The sequence below is a fragment of the Argiope bruennichi genome, chromosome 7 (genome assembly GCF_947563725.1).
Source record: "Argiope bruennichi chromosome 7, qqArgBrue1.1, whole genome shotgun sequence".
NCBI classification, from domain to species: domain Eukaryota; kingdom Metazoa; phylum Arthropoda; class Arachnida; order Araneae; family Araneidae; genus Argiope; species Argiope bruennichi.
In genome coordinates, this window is record NC_079157.1 from 64,553,370 (window position 1) to 64,576,979 (window position 23,610).

The 23,610-nt window shown below is 28.1% G+C and overlaps 1 protein-coding gene across 3 annotated transcripts in view; it reads right to left on the minus strand.

Annotated features, from left to right (window-relative positions):
* LOC129976435 (extracellular serine/threonine protein CG31145-like) overlaps positions 1–23,610 on the minus strand; it is a 228,481-nt gene that overhangs the window by 121,259 nt on the left and 83,612 nt on the right. The window lies entirely within an intron of this gene.

Below are 23,610 nucleotides of genomic sequence, written 5' to 3' on the forward strand. Positions count from 1 at the left end.
TCTTAACTAAGAATTTCTAATGTTTTCGTAATTTAATTATTTTATAAATAATCAATTTTTATGATTAATTAATTCTTATATGTTCATATATTTTGAAATAAAAACAGATGACTCTTCGATGTTTGGAAAATTATTTACCTTATTTTGAGCAAAACGTAACAAATCATGTAACTTATTTTTAACTGAAATAGTATAAAATAAGAGATCGATTTTTCAAAATTATCGTAAATGTCGTGTATAAAAATAAAACCAGAAAATGCATAAATATATTTTAATTCCAAAAATTCTTTAAAAGTCCAATAAAATAGCCATGTTTCTGAAACTTTCAAGAAAATAGATCTTTCTCTTTAAAACCAGAAATAAAAGAAATAAAGCCTTGGAATATATTTGGCAAATAGATCTTTATTCTAAATTTTAATAAAAAGTTTATAAAGCCCAATATAGTCTTTAAAAAACCAATATAGCCACCATGGCTCAGAAACTTTCAAGAAAATAAATCTTTCTTTTTGTCCTCGCAAGGATTTTCTCGAAATTTTCTTTAGCACAGAGCATATTGGCATCGAACTGCTCCTTACTACGTAGTACTATTTAAACAAACATAGCAGACAGTTTTCTGGAAAATTGAAACGAATGATTCTAGAATCGTTCCTTGATATTCTGTATTCACTGTAAAGTATATTTACCGTTATATAGGTAAACATAATAAATGATATGAATGTTTACGATGCTTTGAAGTTTGCAGCGAAAGAGAAAAAAAATCAGTATTTACCTCGAAATAATGCTATCTTAACTTCGATGTATTCATACGTTTATGGAAGTTATTTAAATGCAACTTTGAAAATATTCAAGATAAAAAATATCTGCTGGTTCATATTCAATAATAAGGACACATACTTATTATGTTGGATACATAACTATTAGTCACATGTTTCAAAGATCTATAAATACTGCCAGATTTGAAAATATTCATAATTATAAGCAGCGGAAGTTGTGTTTTCTTTTTCAGAAGTCAATTTATTTGCGTTACTCAGAATAAAATATTTTTAATTTTGGAAAGAAAAACTTGCTTCTTAATTTACTACTATGAATAAGTCATATTTGTATCCATGTAATTCTTAACATTAGTTGGGATGGCAATTCGATTGAATTTTGTGGAACTTTTTTTTTCTTAAAATATTTACATCGTTATGCGATCTTTTTTAATACACCGTTAAGTTGAAGAAGACTATCTAACATAAAGAAGATGTGAAAGGGAACTTGAGAAAAATTTGAAGTTTGTTCACGTATGTTTATCGCTGTTATTCGTTTTGCTAATATACAATTCTTTCGCGGTAATATTCTACAGAAATTGTGACATTATTTTTCGAAAAACTAACCGATTAACAATACTCATTTAGCATTGCCCATGTCATAATAGGTATCAATGAAATAAAAAATATGCAATAACATAAAAACAAATTATATGAAAACGAATTTTTAAATAGTTTATATTTTGCACGTTTATTTCTTTTAGCGAAAAATAGATATCACGTGATGAGTTCCAGACGATAAGAATCGAAATAAATAACTGAAAATAAAGACAAGTTAGGAAAAGAGACAGAGAAATAATAATATTTGTTTCAAACGATATTATTAGAATTTAAGTCGAGTAAAAAAAAGGAAGAAAGAACATTATTATTCTTATAACGTTAATTCCCATTTGATTTATTGCTAAATCTGGGAAAAAGTAATTTTTTCCGAATGAATGCGCGAAAAAAATATTATGACTCACCTGGAACAAAAATTAATTAAAAAAATCAGTGAAAGAAAAACATTTCGAGGTTTCTTCGTAGAAAAATGCGAGTTATTGTTTTAAGAAATTTGAAAAAGTTTAAGAAATTGGGTGTCAGAGTGATAAATTTTATTCTTAAAATCTTTGGTAAAACTGACTATTATTTAATACTTTCCCAAAATTCGACATATTAAGTTAGTTATTCAAAAACATTTCGCTACTATAACAATCATTTTCTTAATTTGATGATGCACCGAATTTTGTTTCCTGCAATCATTAAAAATGATGCTACGAACAAATATGATCAGAAAGATGACTCAAAATAATTCGAAATATAAAATAAAAACATTTACCATGTTAAATTTTAAAATCCTGACTTCGAGGTGAATTGAGTCACCATTTGAACTATTTCGAAATTTGATATTTGTAAATGCGATAGATTGTCTGCACACCGCATATACTTCTTCTGATAAATGTAGAATTAATTTTTCCGCCAAAATAATTTTTATAAACAAAGCACATTTTTTTTAAACATACAAATAATTTAATTAATTTCAATTTTAATCATTTTCAAACTTTTGACTCTTAATTTATAATTCAGTTTTATTAATGTTACATTTATCCTTTAATAAATGATAACAATGAATTAATGAATGAAGTTTTTATTCTTGGTTTTGTTGTCTATACATCATTTATTATAATTATATTTTTTAAGTTCGTATTTTTTTCTTTCATTATGGTAACAAAAGCCTATTTAAAATTTTATTTTTATTATTTTATGATTTAGATTTTGATATATTTCATAGTTTATTATTATAAATATAATGGAATTTTAAAATATTTTTTTCTTATAATTCACTTTTAGCTGGCATCACACATTCGGAATTAAAACTTAAACTAATTTATTACCTTAAAAAATATTCTAAAAACAACAAAATATTATTTTGATTCCGCCAATACATAAATGTACAAATATTCAAAATACTAGAACATCAGGAAAAAATGAAAAATTGATTCCAGAATTCCCCTTTTATATTAAGAAATAATATATCATCTTTAATAATAAAACTGACTCATTTAATTGATATATAATAAGTTTTAATCTAAAAAGAAAAAAACGATTAACGAATAGAATTATTTAAGTTTCATACTTTAAAAGAATAACTCATGAATTTTATTAATTATATAAGGAATCGAAACTAATATTTTTATATTTAGACCAGACAAAATTGAAGTACATCAACCTATATCATATGGCATAAGAGTTCTTTTTTCAAACTGTTCTTTTTCATATAAGAGCGTGTGTTAGTTATCAGCGATTCGAGAAGTAACAGATAAAGACAAGAAAAAGAACAACTGCTACCTAAAATTCCAATTCTCAAATCGTAAAAAACTGAATTAGAGGTCTTTGGCAAAAAAACATGTCAGAAATATGTTTGTTCGAACACGTGTTACATGAATTATCACGTGATAAAAAATACCTAACGGTTCGCTTCAGGTTTGAATCTACTACAGGAAGTAACTTATTTTCAGCATAAAGCGGTGAACAATTTTATAGACAACAGAAGGTCACACACAATCGAGAAAATGGATTTGAGACATTGTGTAATTTTTTTCTATGTTTCATAAAAGAAACAATCGATAAAAAAATCTATAAAGATCCGATATCAAGGTAAAAAAATGGCTTCCTATCGAATTGGTTCCACATCATCAGTTTTACGACTAAACGTTTATGGAGATGTAAACTTTATAGCTGTGCTTGTCCTGTAACTTGTTTAGTGATACAATGGATGCATATCGAAATTTCTTTTTCTGATATAAGTTCATAGTATTTTTTTTTTAATTTTTAGAAACAAGCAGGGTTTTATAAGCGAGGAAATACTTAATAAAATTAAACCCTCGAAAATTCACGCATTCTCTCTAAAAGCATATTTGTGCTTTATTTATCGTAAGCTTTTGTCGAATAATTATGAAGTTTTAGCTATACCAACGTTATTGTAATTTTCAACCGCGTTCAGATGAAGAGGATGACATCTAAGCTGGCACGTCCTTTTCAAACTTCCGCACCACACCAGGGGGAGGACATTTGGCACCGACGGATTCATCTTGCAACAGATCCGCTTACATAATGGTTCTTCGGTTTAAGAAGCTGGAACCCTCCGGCCCGAGGCTTAGACCTTACTACCAGGCCACCGCGGCCCTGAATACTTATGAAAGTCTATTAGAGAATGAATTTCGGCGTTTGATCGCTGGAATGAAAAAAAAATACCAGAAAAACATATGTATTTCGGCTAGTTTTTCCGGCCGATTTAAACCAAAATTCATTATAGAATTATAATTGTAGTTACAAAAGCAATCAAAACAAATTTCATCAATGCGTTTTTTGAGTTATCGCATTTGCATACCTTTGAAAGTAAGCATTAACAAATGGTGTGTACTTCCCTAGAAAAATTTTGTTCTAAACTTAATTTTCCTCCACACTTCAGGCATTAAACCTATATACCAAATTTCCTTCTTCTAGCTTTCTGCGTTTTGTAGTTACTATGTATTTATAGAGTTAACTTCTATTCATTCACCCGGACAGAAAGACTTTCATTGAAATAATTTCGTACAAGATTTGATAGAAATATACAAATTTAAATATTAGCCATATACTGATGTTAATCATTCTAGCTGAAAGTGAGTTGAGTTACTGTATTCATAGACAAATAGAATTCCACGCATTTTTTTCGAACTCTGGAATGTTTGAAACGTGGAGATTTGTCAAAATTTAGAGTTCGAACTTTTCAACAATTACACAACTTCCTCTTTGTATATTCGTACAGGAGGAAGTAAAAGAGGTTGTTTGAAGGTTGATTTGATCATTGCAGGAATTCTAAAATGCTGTTTATTAGCATTTAAAAATTATTTTTATGTTAAATTTATTTTTAACACATTTTCTGAAAGATGGTGCTTTTGCCAATATACCCTTTTATTCGCCGTGGATATTGGCTTAATATGGTTTGTTTGGCACCGGTGTAAACATGGACAACGAAAAATGCATTACCGATATTTAACGCTTCTTTTACCACAGCAAATACATGAAGAATTTTCAAATTGCAAAAACGGCATGTGCTTTTTGTGAAGACAGTTTAAAAGTAGATGAAAAGTGGACAAATGATTCGCGCAATTCAGTGTGCTTCATGTTGTGACGTCTCTTAAGAGCAAATAATAGTCAACAACCTTTTAGTGCAATGTGTTTTAATAAGTAATTAATTGCACACATCACAGGTACACATATATAAAGTCATTTCAACATTAAATAGGCCGTTTGTCGACAGTTTTCTGAGGCCATATTCCACGAAACACATCACACACACATCGTCTTATTACATAACATCACTCATCCTCATGTTACTCCATCACAGCTTCTCACGTTCTGGTATTTTTCCCCCCTTTCTGAGTTCGTACATAGAGGGCGCTAGTCAGTGCAATGTTTAAAATTGGAAACGCCCCGGTAGGTCATTAGCGGATGATAACTAAATAAAGACGTTGATCATAAATAATTAGGATATTATCATTATCATAAACATGCCGGCATCCTGGCATAGGGATCGTGCGTCTTTCCCGTGATCTGGGCGTCCCGGTTCGGGCATGGTTGTTCTTCTGTGTGATGTGTGAATCTGCCTCCCTATAAAAAGGGGTTGTGCAAGTGAATTTGACGCATGAAGTAGCTAAGTCGTACTGGATCGGATCAATGCGGCGAAGTAGGCGATCCCCTACTTCGCCGCATTGACACTAGCTGCCCTGTCACCACATCTTTTCATCTCAAAAAACCCACCCACGACCTAGAAAGTATCTGGTAGACGAACGTTATGAGAAACAAGATGTCCAAGGTTAAAATTAGAAATTTTTTGCGGTTCCTACAAGAGAACGAGGAATTGTTTTCTCCAGATCCAAGCCCAGTATAAATTTTCGTTTCATTTCTCAACCAAGCTGTTCTCCAGAATATATTAATTTCAATAGACTTCTTCTACTCATACTCCCCACCGAACACCTCCCTCATCATTATAATAGTGTATATAGTTACTTTTTATGTGTATTGATGATATTTTATGTCTTTTTATGTGTATTTTTTTTCTTAATAAATACTTCCACGTATATCCTTTCAACCGACAGGGAATCCTAGAGATTCCAAGTTCAAGGATATTCTGTGGCGAAAAAAGAAGAATCTAAGTCGTACTCTTGGTCCTAGTTGGCGCTACTGAAAAAACTAGCGACGCTCACTAGGCTTAAATCACTGACAGATAACTGTCAGCCGGCTTGTAAAAAGTGTCATAAGTCACAACAACACATCATAAGCATAGTATATTATCCCTCGTGCTCGAAGAGTTCGAACTCGGTCATTTCTGAGCATTTGACGCCATTTTGGTTACTTTGTATGGTTACTCAGCAAATTAAAATTTTACGGTGGACTGAATTTCCATGCACGTTTTATTATTCAAATAAAATCAACCTATTGATTTTTTAAAGCAAATGACAAAGGGCGAAAAGTAATGGATTGCCATTAATAATGTTGAGCGAAAAGAGTGACGGAGTTACTCGAGAGGTTTGTTATTAACCACCCAGAAGTCCATATCCATCTCGAGAAAATGATATTCTATTTTTGGTGGGAAGAGAAAGACATTATCAGCTTAACTACTTACCATTACCACATTATGACCAACAAACCTCACCATTACCACTTAATGAAATGATTATTTCGACTAAATATATAGCAGATATTTTATAGTAAGAAACTATTTAGAAGTACTCAGAACTAGCTAATACTAAAGAGGCGATCTTTAATCAGGATAACTGTAGATTGTATGGTTCTTCAGTCATTATTGGTATTAGAAGTACATTGTGGAGGTTTTTTTTTTAATGTAAAAGATCCAAAGGGCATATCATACCTTAGTTCTTTCCTTTTAATTTGTCCAAAGCCAGAATATCCTTTATGCATGATACGTTACTGATATTGAGTTCATTTCAGTTTTAAAGCAACACTAGGGCTATTTTGGGACAGACCTCGTAATGTTGAACTACGGTCAGATGACGAGGACGACACCTCTCCACACTACATTACACCAGCGGGAAGACGTTTGGTCCGACTGATTTAACGTGCAACAGACCCCCTTACACGGCGGTTCTTCGGTGAAATCGGATCTCGAAGAGCTGACAATCAGGCCACCGCGGCCCGCTACTGATATTGGGAGTTATTTAGAAGTGAAAATTTCAATCCCTACCATTTCCTAGTTTTTTAAGTCGGATGATTCATTAACGAATTCATTTGAAATTATTATTATTATTATTATGGTGTAAAAGACTTAATGGGAGAAAGTAAGCAGAAATTTTCCTTAAGTAGAAATCTTGAGAACCATTGACTAGATTTGCAAAAAAAATCATTTTAATAGATTTTAGAAGTAACCTCTAAGCTATCAGCAATAATTATAAAACTATGATTTCGTGGATACTTCAACTAATTGATACGTTCAAAAATAATTAATTACGATCATTTTTAGTTTTTCTAATACAAAAACATAAAAAATATTATCATCTAATGAATATAAGATTTCAGTGATAATTAGAAAAGAAAAAAAAACTAGTAATTATAGATTACAGCTAATAAAAAAATACCACCTTTAATTAATGCTTTGTCCTTAATTTTGCACATGCAAAAAGAAAAATCAATTTCCAACCATTCAGTACTCAATTAACATACAAAAGATACAAGAATTAGTATCTACTGGCCAATAAAATTTATAGAAAAATCTATATTTTCTTTCAAATTAGGAACAGTAAAGGATTCAAGCACATTAAAAAAAAAATTCTTGTATGAAAGATATTATTAAGTTTCACTGATCTGGCACTTTTCGTTAACCCCTTAATCGCCATACCCATACATCATTTGGCCGTCGAAGTATAACTTCTCAAAATTTATGAGATGAAATTAAAACATTCAAAGAAAATTCGATTCAAGAATTACATGTAATCTACAAATACTTAAAGTATTCAATGAATTATTTATTAAATTAATAAGATAAAATATTCTTCTCAAAGAGAAGATGTCATTTAATTAGATAATAAAGACAAAACAGCTAAATGATTAATATGGCAATCGTATTTCTCTGTATTTACCAAATTACTGAGAATCTGTTGCATATACTTTTTGTAATTCAATTTATTCAAATAGAATTTTGAATCTAATGATTTTCATCTAGGATTACTTTACCCGTGACCTTACTTTAACCTTGGAACCTTAATGGTTAAAAAAATATATAAAATGACGATCAACGATTCATTAATTCCCATACTACCACACAAAAATACGTAATATAATTATCAAGTGGATTATATTACGTTATTATATTAATAATAATGTATTAATATAATAATCTATTTATATGGCTTATTAATATAAATCAACTAGATAATCATCATTTGAATTAAAATAGAATTCCTAACTCATATCTATAAAAGGAGGAAGAAAAGAAACCCCAGAATTCACAAAGCTCACTGAACTCTTCCAAGGATTTTAATTTTTCATAAAAGCTTTTACTCGCCAAAAAGTGCTTTGAAGCCTTTATTACGTAATCCTTAATGAAATTCAAAGGGAAACACCCACTCGAAATGAAAACGTTTTCAAATCAAGTTAATGCAGTATGTGCATCTACATTTATAGCATGAAAAATTGAAAAAAATATTTTAATCTACATAATTGTAAAAAGTTGTCATTTTTTATGTCAGAATATCTCCAACCTTCCCTTTGCAGAAATTTCTATGAAACCCTCTTTAATCAGTCATACCTTATATTTTTTTAATTCTTTTCATATTAACGTGTGTGTGTGTGTGTGCGTGTGTGTGTGTGTGTGCACGTGCGTACGTACGTGCGTGTCTGTGTGTGTGTGTGTGTGTGTGTGTGTGTGTGCACGTGCGTACGTACGTGCGTGTCTGTGTGTGTGTGTGTGTGTGTGCGCACGTGCGTACGTACGTGTGTGTCTGTGTGTGTGTGCGTGCGTGCGTGCGTGCGTGTGTATAAATACATTTTAGCAGTGCTTGACGGAAAAGATGGAACTTTTGGAATTTTAATTTCGATTATTTATTTCATCCCGAGAGACATAACTTGTACAGATAAAAAGCAGTAAAAGATACGTCAATCTACATCGCTGCATAAGAGTTAAAAGAGGCGGAAATTCGTCCCTTCAGTGATTTTAATATGATATTTTTATAGGGATTTTTTTTACAAGTGTCGATTTAGGCAAGGGAAATTTAGGTATCTTTAAAAGAATGTTGTAAGCATTAGGGATTTTTATTCCTTCACTCGGAGAGAGAGAAAATGCTGAAGACATCAGTTTGCTAGAAAACACTTGTTAAAAATAATTAAATAAAATGTGGGAATTGGATCAGGAAATAAAAGAATAAAAGAACATTTTAGAATAAAGTTAATATGGGGTAAATTAAGGTAAAAATTTGAAAACTATTTACGATTTAAATTAGATTAAGTGTTATCATTACACACACACACACACACACACAATTGAATTACTATAAAATTTTCTGAGAAATTTCTTAAAGAACCAATTTTATGAGCAAACACCGAACAAAAGTTTAATCTTTAGATTCACATACCGACTGAATAATGAATTTGTTATCATACTGGCTGAAGATGCGAGAAGAACATAAATTTATCTTACCGCAGAAATTACATTAATATCATAAACCATAACACGAGAAATGTCGATAAAAACGGAACGGCCATATTCTTAAACAAGTACAGTCTACTACAAAATACGTAAAAACTTACTAGTAAATCAATTCGCCTTCGTGTGAGAAGATCTAACTTTGTTTAACTGCCACAGAAAGTGTTTAAAATATCACAGGCATTCGATAATGGGTCACTTGAAACTAGTTAAAAAGTTAAGAAAAGGAATTTAAATTGTAAGGATTTAATGAAAATATATAATTAAATTTTACGATGGGCGAAACTAATGAATTCTTTTTATGGACAAAAAAATGAAAATTTGGCCCTCTTTTCCTCAAACTTCTCTAAAAATAAAAATTCAGTTTCTGTCTTTCAGCACTAAAATTATCTGATATATCACGATAAATTCCATAACGAGAATTGCATTTTATTGTAAATAAGTTATTTCCTATTATAAAAATTCGAGAGAAGTCATTCCAGAAAGATTATTGCAGTAAAAGTACTATAATTATTATTACGCGTATCGTGGTTTTTTCTATATATAAAATGTTAAAATATTTTGTATTTTATTAATATTATCTGGAATTATACGTAAAATAATACTCTAAAATGTATTAAAAACTTATTAAAAGTTTGATCTATTTCCTTATATTGCAAGACTAAAGTATATAATTATCGAATCACGAACGTTTTGATAGCAAATCCTCATTAGTATGTTATTTTAGACAGTACTTTGACTCCTGTACTAAAGAAATTTTACTGTGTTACTGAATAAGAAAGCATGAAGAGATTAGCTTATATGAGAAAATTAATTATAATTTCAGAATTGAAATCAATTATTAATCCGAAAATTAATTATAATTTCTAAAAAATAAATGCATAAATAGAAAAAAATGCAAGATATAATTTTAAAACAAATTCATACTATTTAAAATCGCAAACTTTTGTGACATATAATGTTTAGATTTAATTTAATTTTGCATTATTTTTAAACAATACTCCAGTCTGAAAAGCTTAGAGAACAAAATTCACATTCTCACAACTATGTTTTACCGCGTCAAAATAAAAGAAAGAACACAGAATTATTTTAATTTATCTGTGTCCATCTGCTCATTGTATATGAAATACATATTGCAATATATCCTTCATGAAATTTCATTGTTTTTGGAAAGAAAATTGCTAACCAGTTGTGACCCAAATCTCACAGAATTCCAAAAGCAAAAATGAAGTAGAATGCTTCTGGGAAACAACAGTTTGTAGTAAACAGTATTCTGTTAAGTTTCAATCTTCAACAATATATTCTAACCTTCCCACAGATGTTTTTGACAGTCTTAAATTATATTCTAGTGTTCGAACGTTGGCAAAAATAAAAATATATTGTTTTCTATTTGTTTAACGTTTTCAAAATAAAAATACTTGATGTCTCTTATAGAACAGTAGAATTTTATCCGAATGTTTTTAGAATAAGTTTTGGGTATTTTGTTATATCTAATAAAAGTATAGCTATAATTACAAAATTATCATAACATTTTTAATACTTCAATGCTCTTTTATTTGCTTTGCATTTAAAACAAAAATGATAAATCAGTTCAATTCAGTTGTTTCTAAAAATATAAAATAATGTTAATATCTAAAACACATTTTACTGAAAATTGATAGAAATCGTTTGGCAAAGTTAATTTTACAAAAGTGAATAAATCCAATTAAGAAAACATTGGCGGAATTTCATTTATGTTGCAGTAAAGGTCGGAACAGAATATTTTTCTGAATCTCGCAAATACTTTGTTTATCATAGCATTGCGCTCTGTTTTGAATGTTCGGAATCTAAATTGGCTCTATCGCAACAAAAAGAAGCATTCATAAACAACAGATAATCTGAAAGTAAATGATATTCCATTTTGAATAAAATAATAAGTAGGAATTTTCATAATTTTCCCATTAGCTATCGAGGTTACACGATTTAACATACAAAGAAATTATTATTGCATCTAAACTCAGCTATATAAAGAATATTTCTCCTAATACTAGTAATCGAGTTCCGTTCTCAGTAGAAAAAAATTGTTGAGGCTTTCTATAAAATAAAGGCTATATCATGGCAAGGTAAATACCTCTTTATCGATTACAAGACAAGCGTGAGCATCGATGCGTGTGTATCGATATTGTGTCCATCCATTCACCAGAGAGGTAATGACAGAACAAGAGATAAAAATATAGCATTTATTCTTTTGCTGAAAAGTAGTCAACTTTTCTACCTAATACCGATAGCTGCGACCATCAGATACGGTTGTGAGGCCATTAAATGATTAACCTTTCATTGCAATAGTTCTTTCTGATCTGTCAGATAGCTATTAGATTAAGCGAAATTGATTAGAAAAAGTTTGTTCTTTAAATAGGAAATTATTAGAAAATTCGTAATAAGAAACAAATTTTTCATTCTCTCTCTTAAATATAAATAATAAATATAAATAAAATAAATAAATAATATAATAAATATAAATAATATAATAAATATAAATAAAATAATAAATATAAATAAAATAATAAATAAATAATATAATAAATATAAATAAAATAATAAATACATAATATAATAAATATAAATAAAATAATAAATAAATAATATAATAAATATAAATAAAATGTTTCATTCTCTCTCTTAAATATAACATTTAGTATTTTTCTGTGGCATCTGTTCGAAACATCTGAGACCTTCTAGAACAAAATCAATATAAATAAGATCAAGAATATAAGTTTTTATTATCCATAGGTATCCATACTACTGAATCGATTTTTTTTTTTTTTAAATTTTCATTAATGCTTTAGAGCATAAATAAATCTTTAGTGAGAGCTTTGTGACAGTTACAAAATTAATATTTTATTAATTTAAAACTATATTTTCATGCACATTAAACACACAACAAACATGGTTGATACCGAAAAGTTGTTTTGTAATCTACAGTTAGATAAAGTAAAGCACAATTGATTTAAAATAGGGAAATTGTGAGAAATAAAATATTTCTTTTTTTTTTACTATTGACATTGAAAATTCTTTCTGTAACTTAACATTATTTTGTATTATCCTTTCATTTAAATATTCAAACAAAACTTGGCTACTTGCTTTTAATGATCAACGAAGAATGAAATTCACTAATGAAAAGAGCTGCCATCAAATTTCATGTTGTAAATACACATTTAAATGGTTACTCACAAAACTGCGAATTTTAAAAATTATTTTGAACGACAATAATACTTAGAAAAACTACAAAATTTTAAAATTTTTTAGTGCAGCAGATTTTTTTGTTTTAATTAAAACTAAATATGCAGACGAAAAAAAAAATTTCGCTTATTATAATAACATATGTAAAAGAATTTTTTACAGTCAAAATAACTTTATGCTGATTTGATTCATGTTAACTATAAACCTTTGTGATAATTTTTATGTTAAAAGTACATTAAATTCTGCTTAAAACTGCTGAAGTAGTAAAAAAAATTTTAATTAGTTTCTATGACATCTATTTAAATATTTGATTTTTCATTATTAAAAGTAGGAAATAATATCACCCATATAAATGTTGCATATATGCGCTAATAAATAACAATCTGAAGTAAATAAAATGTGCTAGAAACTAAAACGAATTTTCTGGCAAATTAAAAGGAATGAAATCATTTTAGAATGTTCTGATAAACTGCATCTTTTACATTCTTTTCTCAGAAAATATATAAAAAAATCTCATCATTCATTGTTTCAAAATTTCACAGTAATATAAACGCAGTAACATATTTTATAATGATATGGTTTAAATTTGAACATATGCTTTTGGGATATTGTTTTTAAACAATGATTCATTTATTCTTTTATAGCATTCTTCTTCTAAATTTGAGTTTATTTTAATTTGATTTATTTATTCTTTATTCTTGTCTGTTTGTGTATATAAACAGAAACAAAGTTTTGACTTACAAAATACCTGACTGTTTCATTAGCTTGAAATAAAAAAAAAATCGTTAATTTTAATCTATTGTTATCAAATGGAAATAAAGTACTGAAATGAGTTCAAGAAATCATAACGTAAATTTACTTAGTTTTATTTATTTCCATGCTAATTTTTGAAAACTAGAATTCTAGATTCCCACGTCTGAAAAGAAAAAGAAAAAAAGAAAGAAAAAAAAAAAAAAAGGTTTCGCAGAACGTTTGAAGGCAAAAGAAGTATCGTTCCGTTTGAATTGCGAAAATACATACAAAAACGGGAAGTTCTCTGCTGATTCATGAGAAGATGAACAAAATAACTATAATTATCGTCTGCCTATTGTGGAGTGTTTCTTTTAATAGGACAATGTTCCATTCTGAAATGGCTGGAAGTCTAGATGATGTGAGTCATTCGTTTAATGTTTGTTCGCACCTTTGAAGGTAAAGAAAGAATATACATCAGGAAATTGGAGCTAATCGATTTAAATGTATTGTATAGAATTCACCTAAATTAACATTTATTATAAGGATTTTTATTAATTTAACTAGTGAACTAAAATAAAATTAGATTGTTATTTTCGTTACAAATTCTCCAAAAGGAAATGAAAGGCTATGAAGTCAAAATTTTGCATTAAATATTAATTTCAACTTGTTTTTAAGAAGTGAATCGCAATTCTAAAATGTAATCAGTAGTAAAAAGTTTAAAGCGGTAGTACAAAGATAAAATCGGTAGATATGAAACTGGCTTGAAGGTAAAGAAAAAAATTAGAAACTAATAGCACTTTCGTCATTAGCCTAAAATAAAAGAATTCGAGTAATTTTGAAAGTTTAAACAACTGCAATCATTGTTGTTTTCAAAGGAATTTTTAAATAAAAGTAACGGAAAAAATAATTTTTACTTGTAAGGAATACAGAATTAATATATAGAAAATTCTTTTTCTAGTACGAAATTAATTAAAATCATTTTTGGAACACTAAAATCTAGATTATAAACCTAAATCAAACGTTAAAAAAAGTTTTAATTTTTTTCCCTGATTTTGATTTAAAAAAGGCACTTTTTTGACATTTCCTTGCAATATTGGAAGACCAACTGTATTTTTTTTTTATGAAACATTGACGTAACTATATGTTATAACAATTGCTTATTTTGAAGAAAACAGACAAAAAAATATAATAACATAGAAAATCCTTTTATATAATATATAAAATATGACATTGTAGCATTCTAATAATTGTAAGAATATTGAATTCTTTGTTTATTTAAAAAAAGCAGTCCAATTGTATCAAGAATCGCTAAATAAGAATCAAAATATCTTTACATAGATTTAAGGAATAATAATAATAACCTGAAATAATAACACAACCTGAAATTTTTATTTATTTTATTATTGTATAAATCTAATCATTTCAGTATTACTGAAACTAATATAGATTACAATTATCCACAAATTTTCGAAACTAATTTGTAATTTGCAGTTAAATAATGCATAATTCAATCGCTCAGAATTTTTTTTTATAAAGAAATCTTTTCCATTGATCTTTTCTTATCTTAAATCAGATCTCACAAATATATGAAGGAGTATTCATTACAAAGCTGTAATGATTGTTTGTACTAATTAAAACCACACACAGATGCATTGAGTTATGAAATAGTTTTAAAATACACAGCAATTAAAAATCTAGGAGAACAATAGATTCCGTACTGCAACTGTTCTAAAATGCTTCATAAAAAAAAAATAATAAGCTCTCCCTATTTTTCAAAAAAAGTCATTACTTTTTCACTTCACAGTTAAATTCATTTCCTTGGTAATTGGCATGAAGTTTAAATAATAAAACATCTTAGCTGAGGTTAAGATTTTCTCACGAGGTACTGGTAAGAAAGAAATAGACTAAACAAAAGCTTTTAAATATGAATAAATTGACTCGAATTCTGATAGATGCAATCAATTATGGAAAATCTTTTGCACTTCCGCGAAAAGGTAATATTAGAATATTGTTTTTAAAAGTAAATGAATATAAACAACTCAGATAAATGATTTTCTTTTTGCATGATTTATTATCAAAGTTAAAATTTTCAACAAATTCGTTTAATTGAATTTCAGAGAGGAAAACAGTAAATTAGTGAAACTATTTTAATAATTCAGAAAAGTTTTTTAATGAAATCTGGCATGATGCATCTTAACTTTAGAAGCAAAATGAATTAAAAAATGTGTTTATTTATATGAGCGTTAAGAGTATTAAAACATGTATATTATGAGTAAGTTATTATCACTGTAAACGATACAAATCAAAATATGAATTATCAAATTTAAACATCTTTGTCAATTTAAATTTTGTGAAGTAACGTATACCGAAAAAAAGTTTAGAGAGATTCGAATCTTCAATTCGAAATATTTCATCATGATATTGTTTCATGATTCTTTCTTCTATTGTTACATAATTTTTAATAATGACTCATATATAACAATGATGACATGTAAACAAAAAATGTATTTAATATCTTACCGCACATATAAACTCAGCTGCCGAAACAATGAAAAATATTTTTAAAATGTTCTTAAAAATATGTTTAGAAATCTGTTAAAATTAGAAAAAATATTATTAGGAAATAAATTGTTATCACTGAAGAACTTATTTTTTAAATTTTAAAGTGATATAAAAATTGTTCTTGCATATAATCTTAAAATAAATGAAGAAAACATTAAAATATCGATTATTTTAAAAATAAATAAAGTTAAAATTTTATAAAATATATGTATTAATAAGCATTTACTACACAAGAAGTAGCTGCCTGCCAAATTTAATAGTTCTGTAATCAATGACCTGCCTTGTAGAAATTTTGCACAATTTTATATTTTCACAGTTTACACATATTATGCCAGAAGATTAATAATTAACGATATGCCCTAATAATGATAATACCGTAATAATTAATGATGCCCTTTAATAATGATAATATCCTAATACTTAATGACTTGGCATAATAAAGATAATACTCTTACAATTAATGACGTGCTTTAATAATAATAATACCCTCATAATAAATGATGTACCGTAATAAAGATAATGTATGTAAGAATTAATGAGGGCATACTTTTATTAACATTATACCAGCCAGAAGATTTTAGGTATTAGAAGAATTCCAACTTTCTCTTTGGCATCTTATAATTTTTTAAAAATATTGTGCATTGATAGAACGGATTGAACTAGTTCTGAGTAAAAATAATTCTTTAGCATCAAATGACTTTTTGGAGAGCATTCCAATACAATACCAATTTAAGAAGTTAATATTCTTTTTTTTACTCTTTAGGCATTTGTTTTATAAACGCTTCCAAGTATCTACACAAAATTGCGTTTTACTGGCACAAGATAAAATTTATGAAGTAAAAAATCTGCAAAAGTCAGATAATTAAATAATTATTTATGACTTGAACAAACACTGAAACGCATGCATTTTCGCTAATGATTTCTAATTTTATAACGAATTCGAATTATGGAAACAAAATTATTGGGAAAAAATTAGCTTATGGAAAACACATACGATTATATGTTAATTTCTTGAGAGGCAAAAAAAAATATATATATATAGTTTTGTACAAAATATTTAAGAAAACAGATTTATTAAATTGTACATATAAAACATATATAATATTTCTTTGCATTGGAAATGGATGTTTAATTTCTTCCTCTGATGCATTTTTTCTTAATTTTTAGGCATTCAAAAAAACTCATTAATTTGTTTCAGAATAAAAACTTATACTATAAATTACGAGCGCAAATATCCTGAGATATTGATAAAATATTTTCTAATTAATTTTTCAATAGTAACGAAGAAATGCGATTCATTTGAACTGTGACCTCATTTTGTTAAAAAAATAATTATTACTTTATATTTATTATCCGTAAAAAAAAAACAAAAAAAAACAAATTACAATTTTTAATACAAATTTTAACGAACACGATCTGTTTTATGAATATAATCCATTTTGGTACTTAGTTTCAATTTTTGTCTAGCTTATAAATTCATGGAACAAAAATAATGCAGTGGATTTAATAATCTTTAATTTTTACCTAGTCTTTGAGCCAAAATAGTAACAAAATTTCTCTTGCATTGTAAAAACACAAACCAACCCAATCAAAACCAAAGAATATTTTTTAAACAAAATGTTAATACAATAAACCAATTCAGTTTTCAGAATACAAATTTACATTAATATAAGTATCTAATAAACATCTTTATAAGTTAACAAAATATTTTCCACTTTAAACAGTTTTTCTCTAAATTATATAAGATACTTAAACAATGCACATAATATTCATTTCTAAAAAAATAATTTTATACATTTCAGAAAAAAATAAATTTTGTTATTTTATAAAGAAAGAAATTTATTCGTTACAACAAAAACTTGAAACAAAAGAATAGCAATAAAATTTATATACACGAAAAGGTTTGGAACAAAACGAATCTTACCAACAAAATAACGTTCGTAATCCTCGGATTATTTTAAAAAACTGTCACCGAAATTTGTGTTTTAGAATCAGAAAAATGAGGTAGATGGCCTTTCGCGCCACTCGAACGAAAGCGAATGCTTTCCAATTATAAATTTCTTCTATGAAAATGACGCCCTATATGAAGTAGCAGACGATCTTTTGTGCAGGTGTATCATTCGCCCAAATCAATACGACAGCGCCCATTGTTAGCTGCCAACGAAAATTGTTTAATTGTGTTCGCACAATGAGAAACCACTTTCTTCGTTTTCTTTTCCTTTTTACATGGTCAGTTCGAACGTTAGACAATGCGTGCTCTCTTTGGGCAGAGGTGTATCCTGATTTATTTTCGGAATTATTGGCCAGAGAAGACTTTTGTCGTCTGAAAAATTTGGGCGATGTCCCTTTTTCTGGAGATACACAGTAGTTCAAAACCGTTAGTAGGAATAGGAAAGCATATGTTTTAAGAACGGATTAGTTGGACGATAATAAAAATCCTCAATTTCATTGTGAAGAGATAGAAACTTCTAAAAATTTAGAAAATTAGTTTCATTTTATTACTCGTCTTAAATTAAAACTTTAATAATTTTGAAAAGAAACTTTTTAAAAAATAGAAAATTTATTTTTATTTTATTATTTATCTTGAATTAAAATTGTAATAATATTGAAAAGAAACTTTAAAAAAAATTCGTTTTTCTAACGTTTGAATGCTACTTGTACATATATTTGTAAGTGTAAGATTTGGATCAGAATTTCGTACATCGAATAAAAATGTAATGTTCTTGTTTGCGATATATTATATTATATATATATATATATATATGAGGGAATTTGGAAATATTTTAAGCTTAAATGCTTTTTCTATGTCCATGTTGGATTTATAAATGAGATATATTAACTCCAAAAACATATTGTTTAGGTTTTGGATAGATTTCCTTGATACAGAAATGCATTAAAACTCAACAGTCAATTCTAGCGACATTACACTTCAGAGCGAAACTAAGTTGTAAAATATAAATTTTATTCTCATGAAACATCTGCAATATTCTAAAGAATTTTCAATGAAATAATGTCTTTGAAGGCAGATATTTAAAAAGATCAACCATGCAGCAATATTATGAAATTGAAAGTTTAAACTCATTTTATACAACATTTTCCGTTTATTTATATTGTTTGAATAGAACTTTTCATTATATTTATCACTAGCCGCCTTAACCGACTTACTGGTTCACTGTTACTATTGATTGTGCTTCATTTCAATTAAATCTCCTAGGGAATGACGTTAATGATCCTCTCAACAGAATAAGCATCTCAATTATGATAGGAATCAAAGCCATGCTATTTTAATACTCTTTCATCTCTTTTGTTTATTGCATATATTAATCTTCTTAGTAACGTCGAATCCCATGTCGTCACCGGACATTAAAAATTAAGTTTCTGAATTTTGTTTGAAATTGCTTTTTGCGTTAATGTAATTTTTTTTTTATGATTCCTTTTATAAACTAAGTTGATAATAAGCAAAATATTTCTTTCTTCACATTCAACAAGGAAAAAGAATCGTGATTTAATAATTATTCATGAATCGAAGAAATATATTTTTGAAAATAAAGCAACGTTATATGTATAGATATATAGGAACTAAATTAATATTTAAACGATTATTTTCTGAATTTTAAAATAATGTAGAAATCAATTTTTTTCAATAATATTTTTTGAAGTTATGGCGTATGAACGTCATTTTTTTAAAAATTAATAAATAAAATAAGCTTTATTTTTTAACTAATTAGAATTTGATAAAAGGCGCTGCAAAAACATATTTGCATCTTTTAAAATATATCTGCACTAAATTTTGTAGCGCTATTTCAAGGGATCCGTAATTTAGAGACACACACACACGCACACACGCACACACACACATACATGCACACACACACACACTTCCTCCTGTATTATTTGTAGAAGAATGTATTCCTTGTAAAAACAATGCTTTTCAAATTAATCCTGATTTGGCAAAGTTTTGTAAATTTGTAGTAATAAATAAAGCTGGAAATTAGCCCATATTTGGATAAAGCTATGTTATACACCGACTTAAAACAAACATTATAGCCTTTCCCATCTCATTTTACTTTTTAATTTAATTTGTGTTAATTAAATTCTTTTATCTGAAAATCGAGAATAACAATTAAATAAAAAGGAAAAAATTGATTATTTTTGGCGAATTTTTACGCTATTCTGACCATTTATTCACGGATGACGCCCCCTGCATGCTCTTGCTGGACCTTGAAACGCACGCTTGACCACTGGCTAACGATGATACGATGCAAAAAGGGGGAAGGTACACTAATTTGTTCCACTCGCTTAACATCTATGTCCGTGCGGCGAATCAAAATAGCACAAGCATGGTCAGAGCAATGTTGCCATTTCTGCAAACTAAAAACCCTAGCAAGAATTATCACGCTTACGAACCATTAATCTAAACACTCTTTTCTATCCCAAAATGCACGTGTGGTAATTAAAGAGTAAAGCCTGCTTTTGTGAGTTTATAATCAATTACTTTCTCTCATATAGTTTAGCTCGAACTTTAACTATTTAATCATTAATAGGAAAGCTTTTGTTGTACGGAAAATGTTTGTGGAAAAGGTTGTATTGATTTATGGGATTATTGAACTTTCCACATTTTGGAAAATATCGTCTTATTTTGTGGAACATTATTGGCGGATATTTTCTGTGGAATTTTAAAGTGCAGGGATATTTTTGAAGTAGACGGCAAATTAATGATGTGTGTTTCGGTTGCCTTATTTGAATTCATTCCTAAATAATTCACATTGTTTCCGATATTGTTTAATAATATAAGATGCTGTGCTACAGTGTATACTTAATGATTTACGAAATTGTTTACAAAATCTTAGAATTTCCGAAATAAACCTATGTAATACATTTAACTTTTTTTGAAATTAACAATCGGTAACTAATTTTAAAATATAACCACAAAGGAAAGACACTAATTTAAATACCAGGATGTTTGTAATTTAAACTCGATTTGAATATTTAATTTTTGGATGATAAAAGACAACAAATAATAAAGATAAATTCCTAGGTAATTAACAACAATTACATTTTTTTCCTTGACAAGCTGTAAAGATTCGTTATAATCCAAGTTAAAATTTTCAAATTCCTATCATTCGTAGGTAAGTCATATCACTGACTTTCCGACCCCCCCGAAGGCACACGGATAACGAAAGCTGAATGACCGGACCAACGCAACAGTAACATTGGCGGGAACTGTGGTTGAGTCCTAAGGGCCATCACCGGTCACGGTACAACCCTTCCCGAAGGAAGTACGTCCCGCCATCTATGGGATAAGCCAGATCCTCCATCTATCCAATCCTCATACCGGATATGATTTTTCAGATCCAATCCTCATACCGGATATGATTTTTCCCCTATTCAGTGGAAAAGAAGTTACGGGGAAACGAAAATTTCTTCCTCGGCATCCCCCCCCTTTGATTTAGATGACCCATCCAAGATTTTTATTCTCCTAATAACTTGCCTCAAGGAAGTTAAAATCCAATAAAATTTTCTTTAGCTATCGTATAGCAAGATAACATCGGCAAAGCGTTATATTCATATATTTTATTAATTATTAATAAAACTTTAAACAGGAGGGTGGTTTCGGGATTTAGTTAATATGATCAAAGAAAATTTGTATAATTTTTTTCAAAAACCTATGCAACAGATGAACTTACTATAAGGAAAAATACAATGGTACCTAAAAATGAATTTCTAATTCACTAGGCATTGAAAGAATTTGTTATTTTACTTTAAATTTTGAATTTATGATTTTCTTTAATATTTCCCAATATTATTATAATAAAAAAGAAAAATAATGTAATAAAATCATTTGGAAGGTAAACACAATTTTTTTTAAAAAAATGAAACTCTACCAAATTTTGTGTATTTATTAATTAGTTCGTTTAATTTCGTTACTTTTTTCTCAAAATTAAATTAAATAAAATTAAATTTTCTATATATTACAGATACTATCGAGAAATCTAAACACGTTTGCTTCCATAGAAAACAGGCTTTAGACTATTTTCCAAATGCGAAAATAATAGAAACATCAATAGTTTAAAAATATTCAGGTATACACAGAAAAGCACTCAGCTATATAGCATTTTCTAAAAAAATTCCAGCGCGACTACTCTTTGATAAAAATTGTTCTTTCTTATTTAAAATCTTTATAAGCAAAAGAAAATAAATTCCAAAACATTCATTAAAATTCAAAATATATTATAAAATTGATTAAACACATTAATCAATTTTAAGATATTTATAAACATATAGAAAAGCATTCGGCTATATAGCATTTCCTAAAAAACTTTCAACGGGACTACTGTTCGGTAAAGAAAAAAATAACTTAAAAACAAAGCATTAAAATTCACTCGTGTTAAAAGCATTAATTTCACTAGTATTAAAAGTAAATTCTAAAGTAATCATTACAATTCAAAATATATTATAAAATTGATTAAAATTCCTATTTGCTTCAATTAATTCCATCAGCACGGTACGCTTCTACAGTTTTGCTTTGGCATCCATATTCTTGATAAAAGAAATTTTACATCTTGGCACTGCTTTTGAAAGCTTTCATTTATTTTTAGAGCTTGTCTTGTTTATTATTTTACGAGATAAAAATGAAAAACAAATCCATTAAAAAAATCAAACGATAGTAGAAATTATCTCGCCAACCAGCATAAATATAATTGAAACGCAGCAAAAATAATTAATATTCTTGGCAAACAAGTTAGCTGACTAAAACAACTAACCCTAAGAAATAAACAGAAGAAAACATTTTTAGCTTAACATATTTCAAATTGTCACAAACAAACACAACGCAAATCTCGCCATTGTTTTTTGTGAAATCAATAACCAATTAAATGTGTGATATCATGTGTTTAATTCATCGACTTTTCTTCCTTCTGAAATGCATTTTAAATCCTGAAAAAGAGCATTACAGCTTGTTTTTTAAATTCGAGACGTTCCCCATAGAGCAAGCAACGTGCAGAAGAAAAGGCCATTTAGAAAAAGAAGGAAGAAAACGTCAAGTTCTATTCTATTATGTGAAACGGCGGGAAAAAAAGCGAACACATCGGGGTTCTTTTTTGTAGCAAATGCTTAATGGTGGTTTTTGGATGAGTACACACACGACTATGTCCAACGAACCGTACAGGCCATCATCTTAATTACGAATACTGTACGCCAAATGCATGCCAGTGGGTTAAATTCATTTTCGTTCAACATTGGAAACGTGTTCCAATATGAGTAAGTTCAAGGCTGTATGGAAAACAGGTAACCGACTAAATGTTCAATAATATTGCAACGACAAACAGATTTATTTTTAACAATGATTTTTAGAACAGAAATAAACAAATATTGGAGAAACTGGATCTCCGATTTTAAACAAACAAAATAATTGAAGATTCGGTGGCCAAAAGCATGACGACGTGATTTAAATTGAATGTTCTTTTCTTCTTTGAGCTTGTGAGTCTAATTTTAAAATGTTGAAAAAAAATTTTGTTTTTAAATAAGAGGCACTGTTAAGAATGAAATAAATGAAAGATTGAACTAGCTAACTGAAACAATGTCATAACATTCAGATGATGTTTTTCC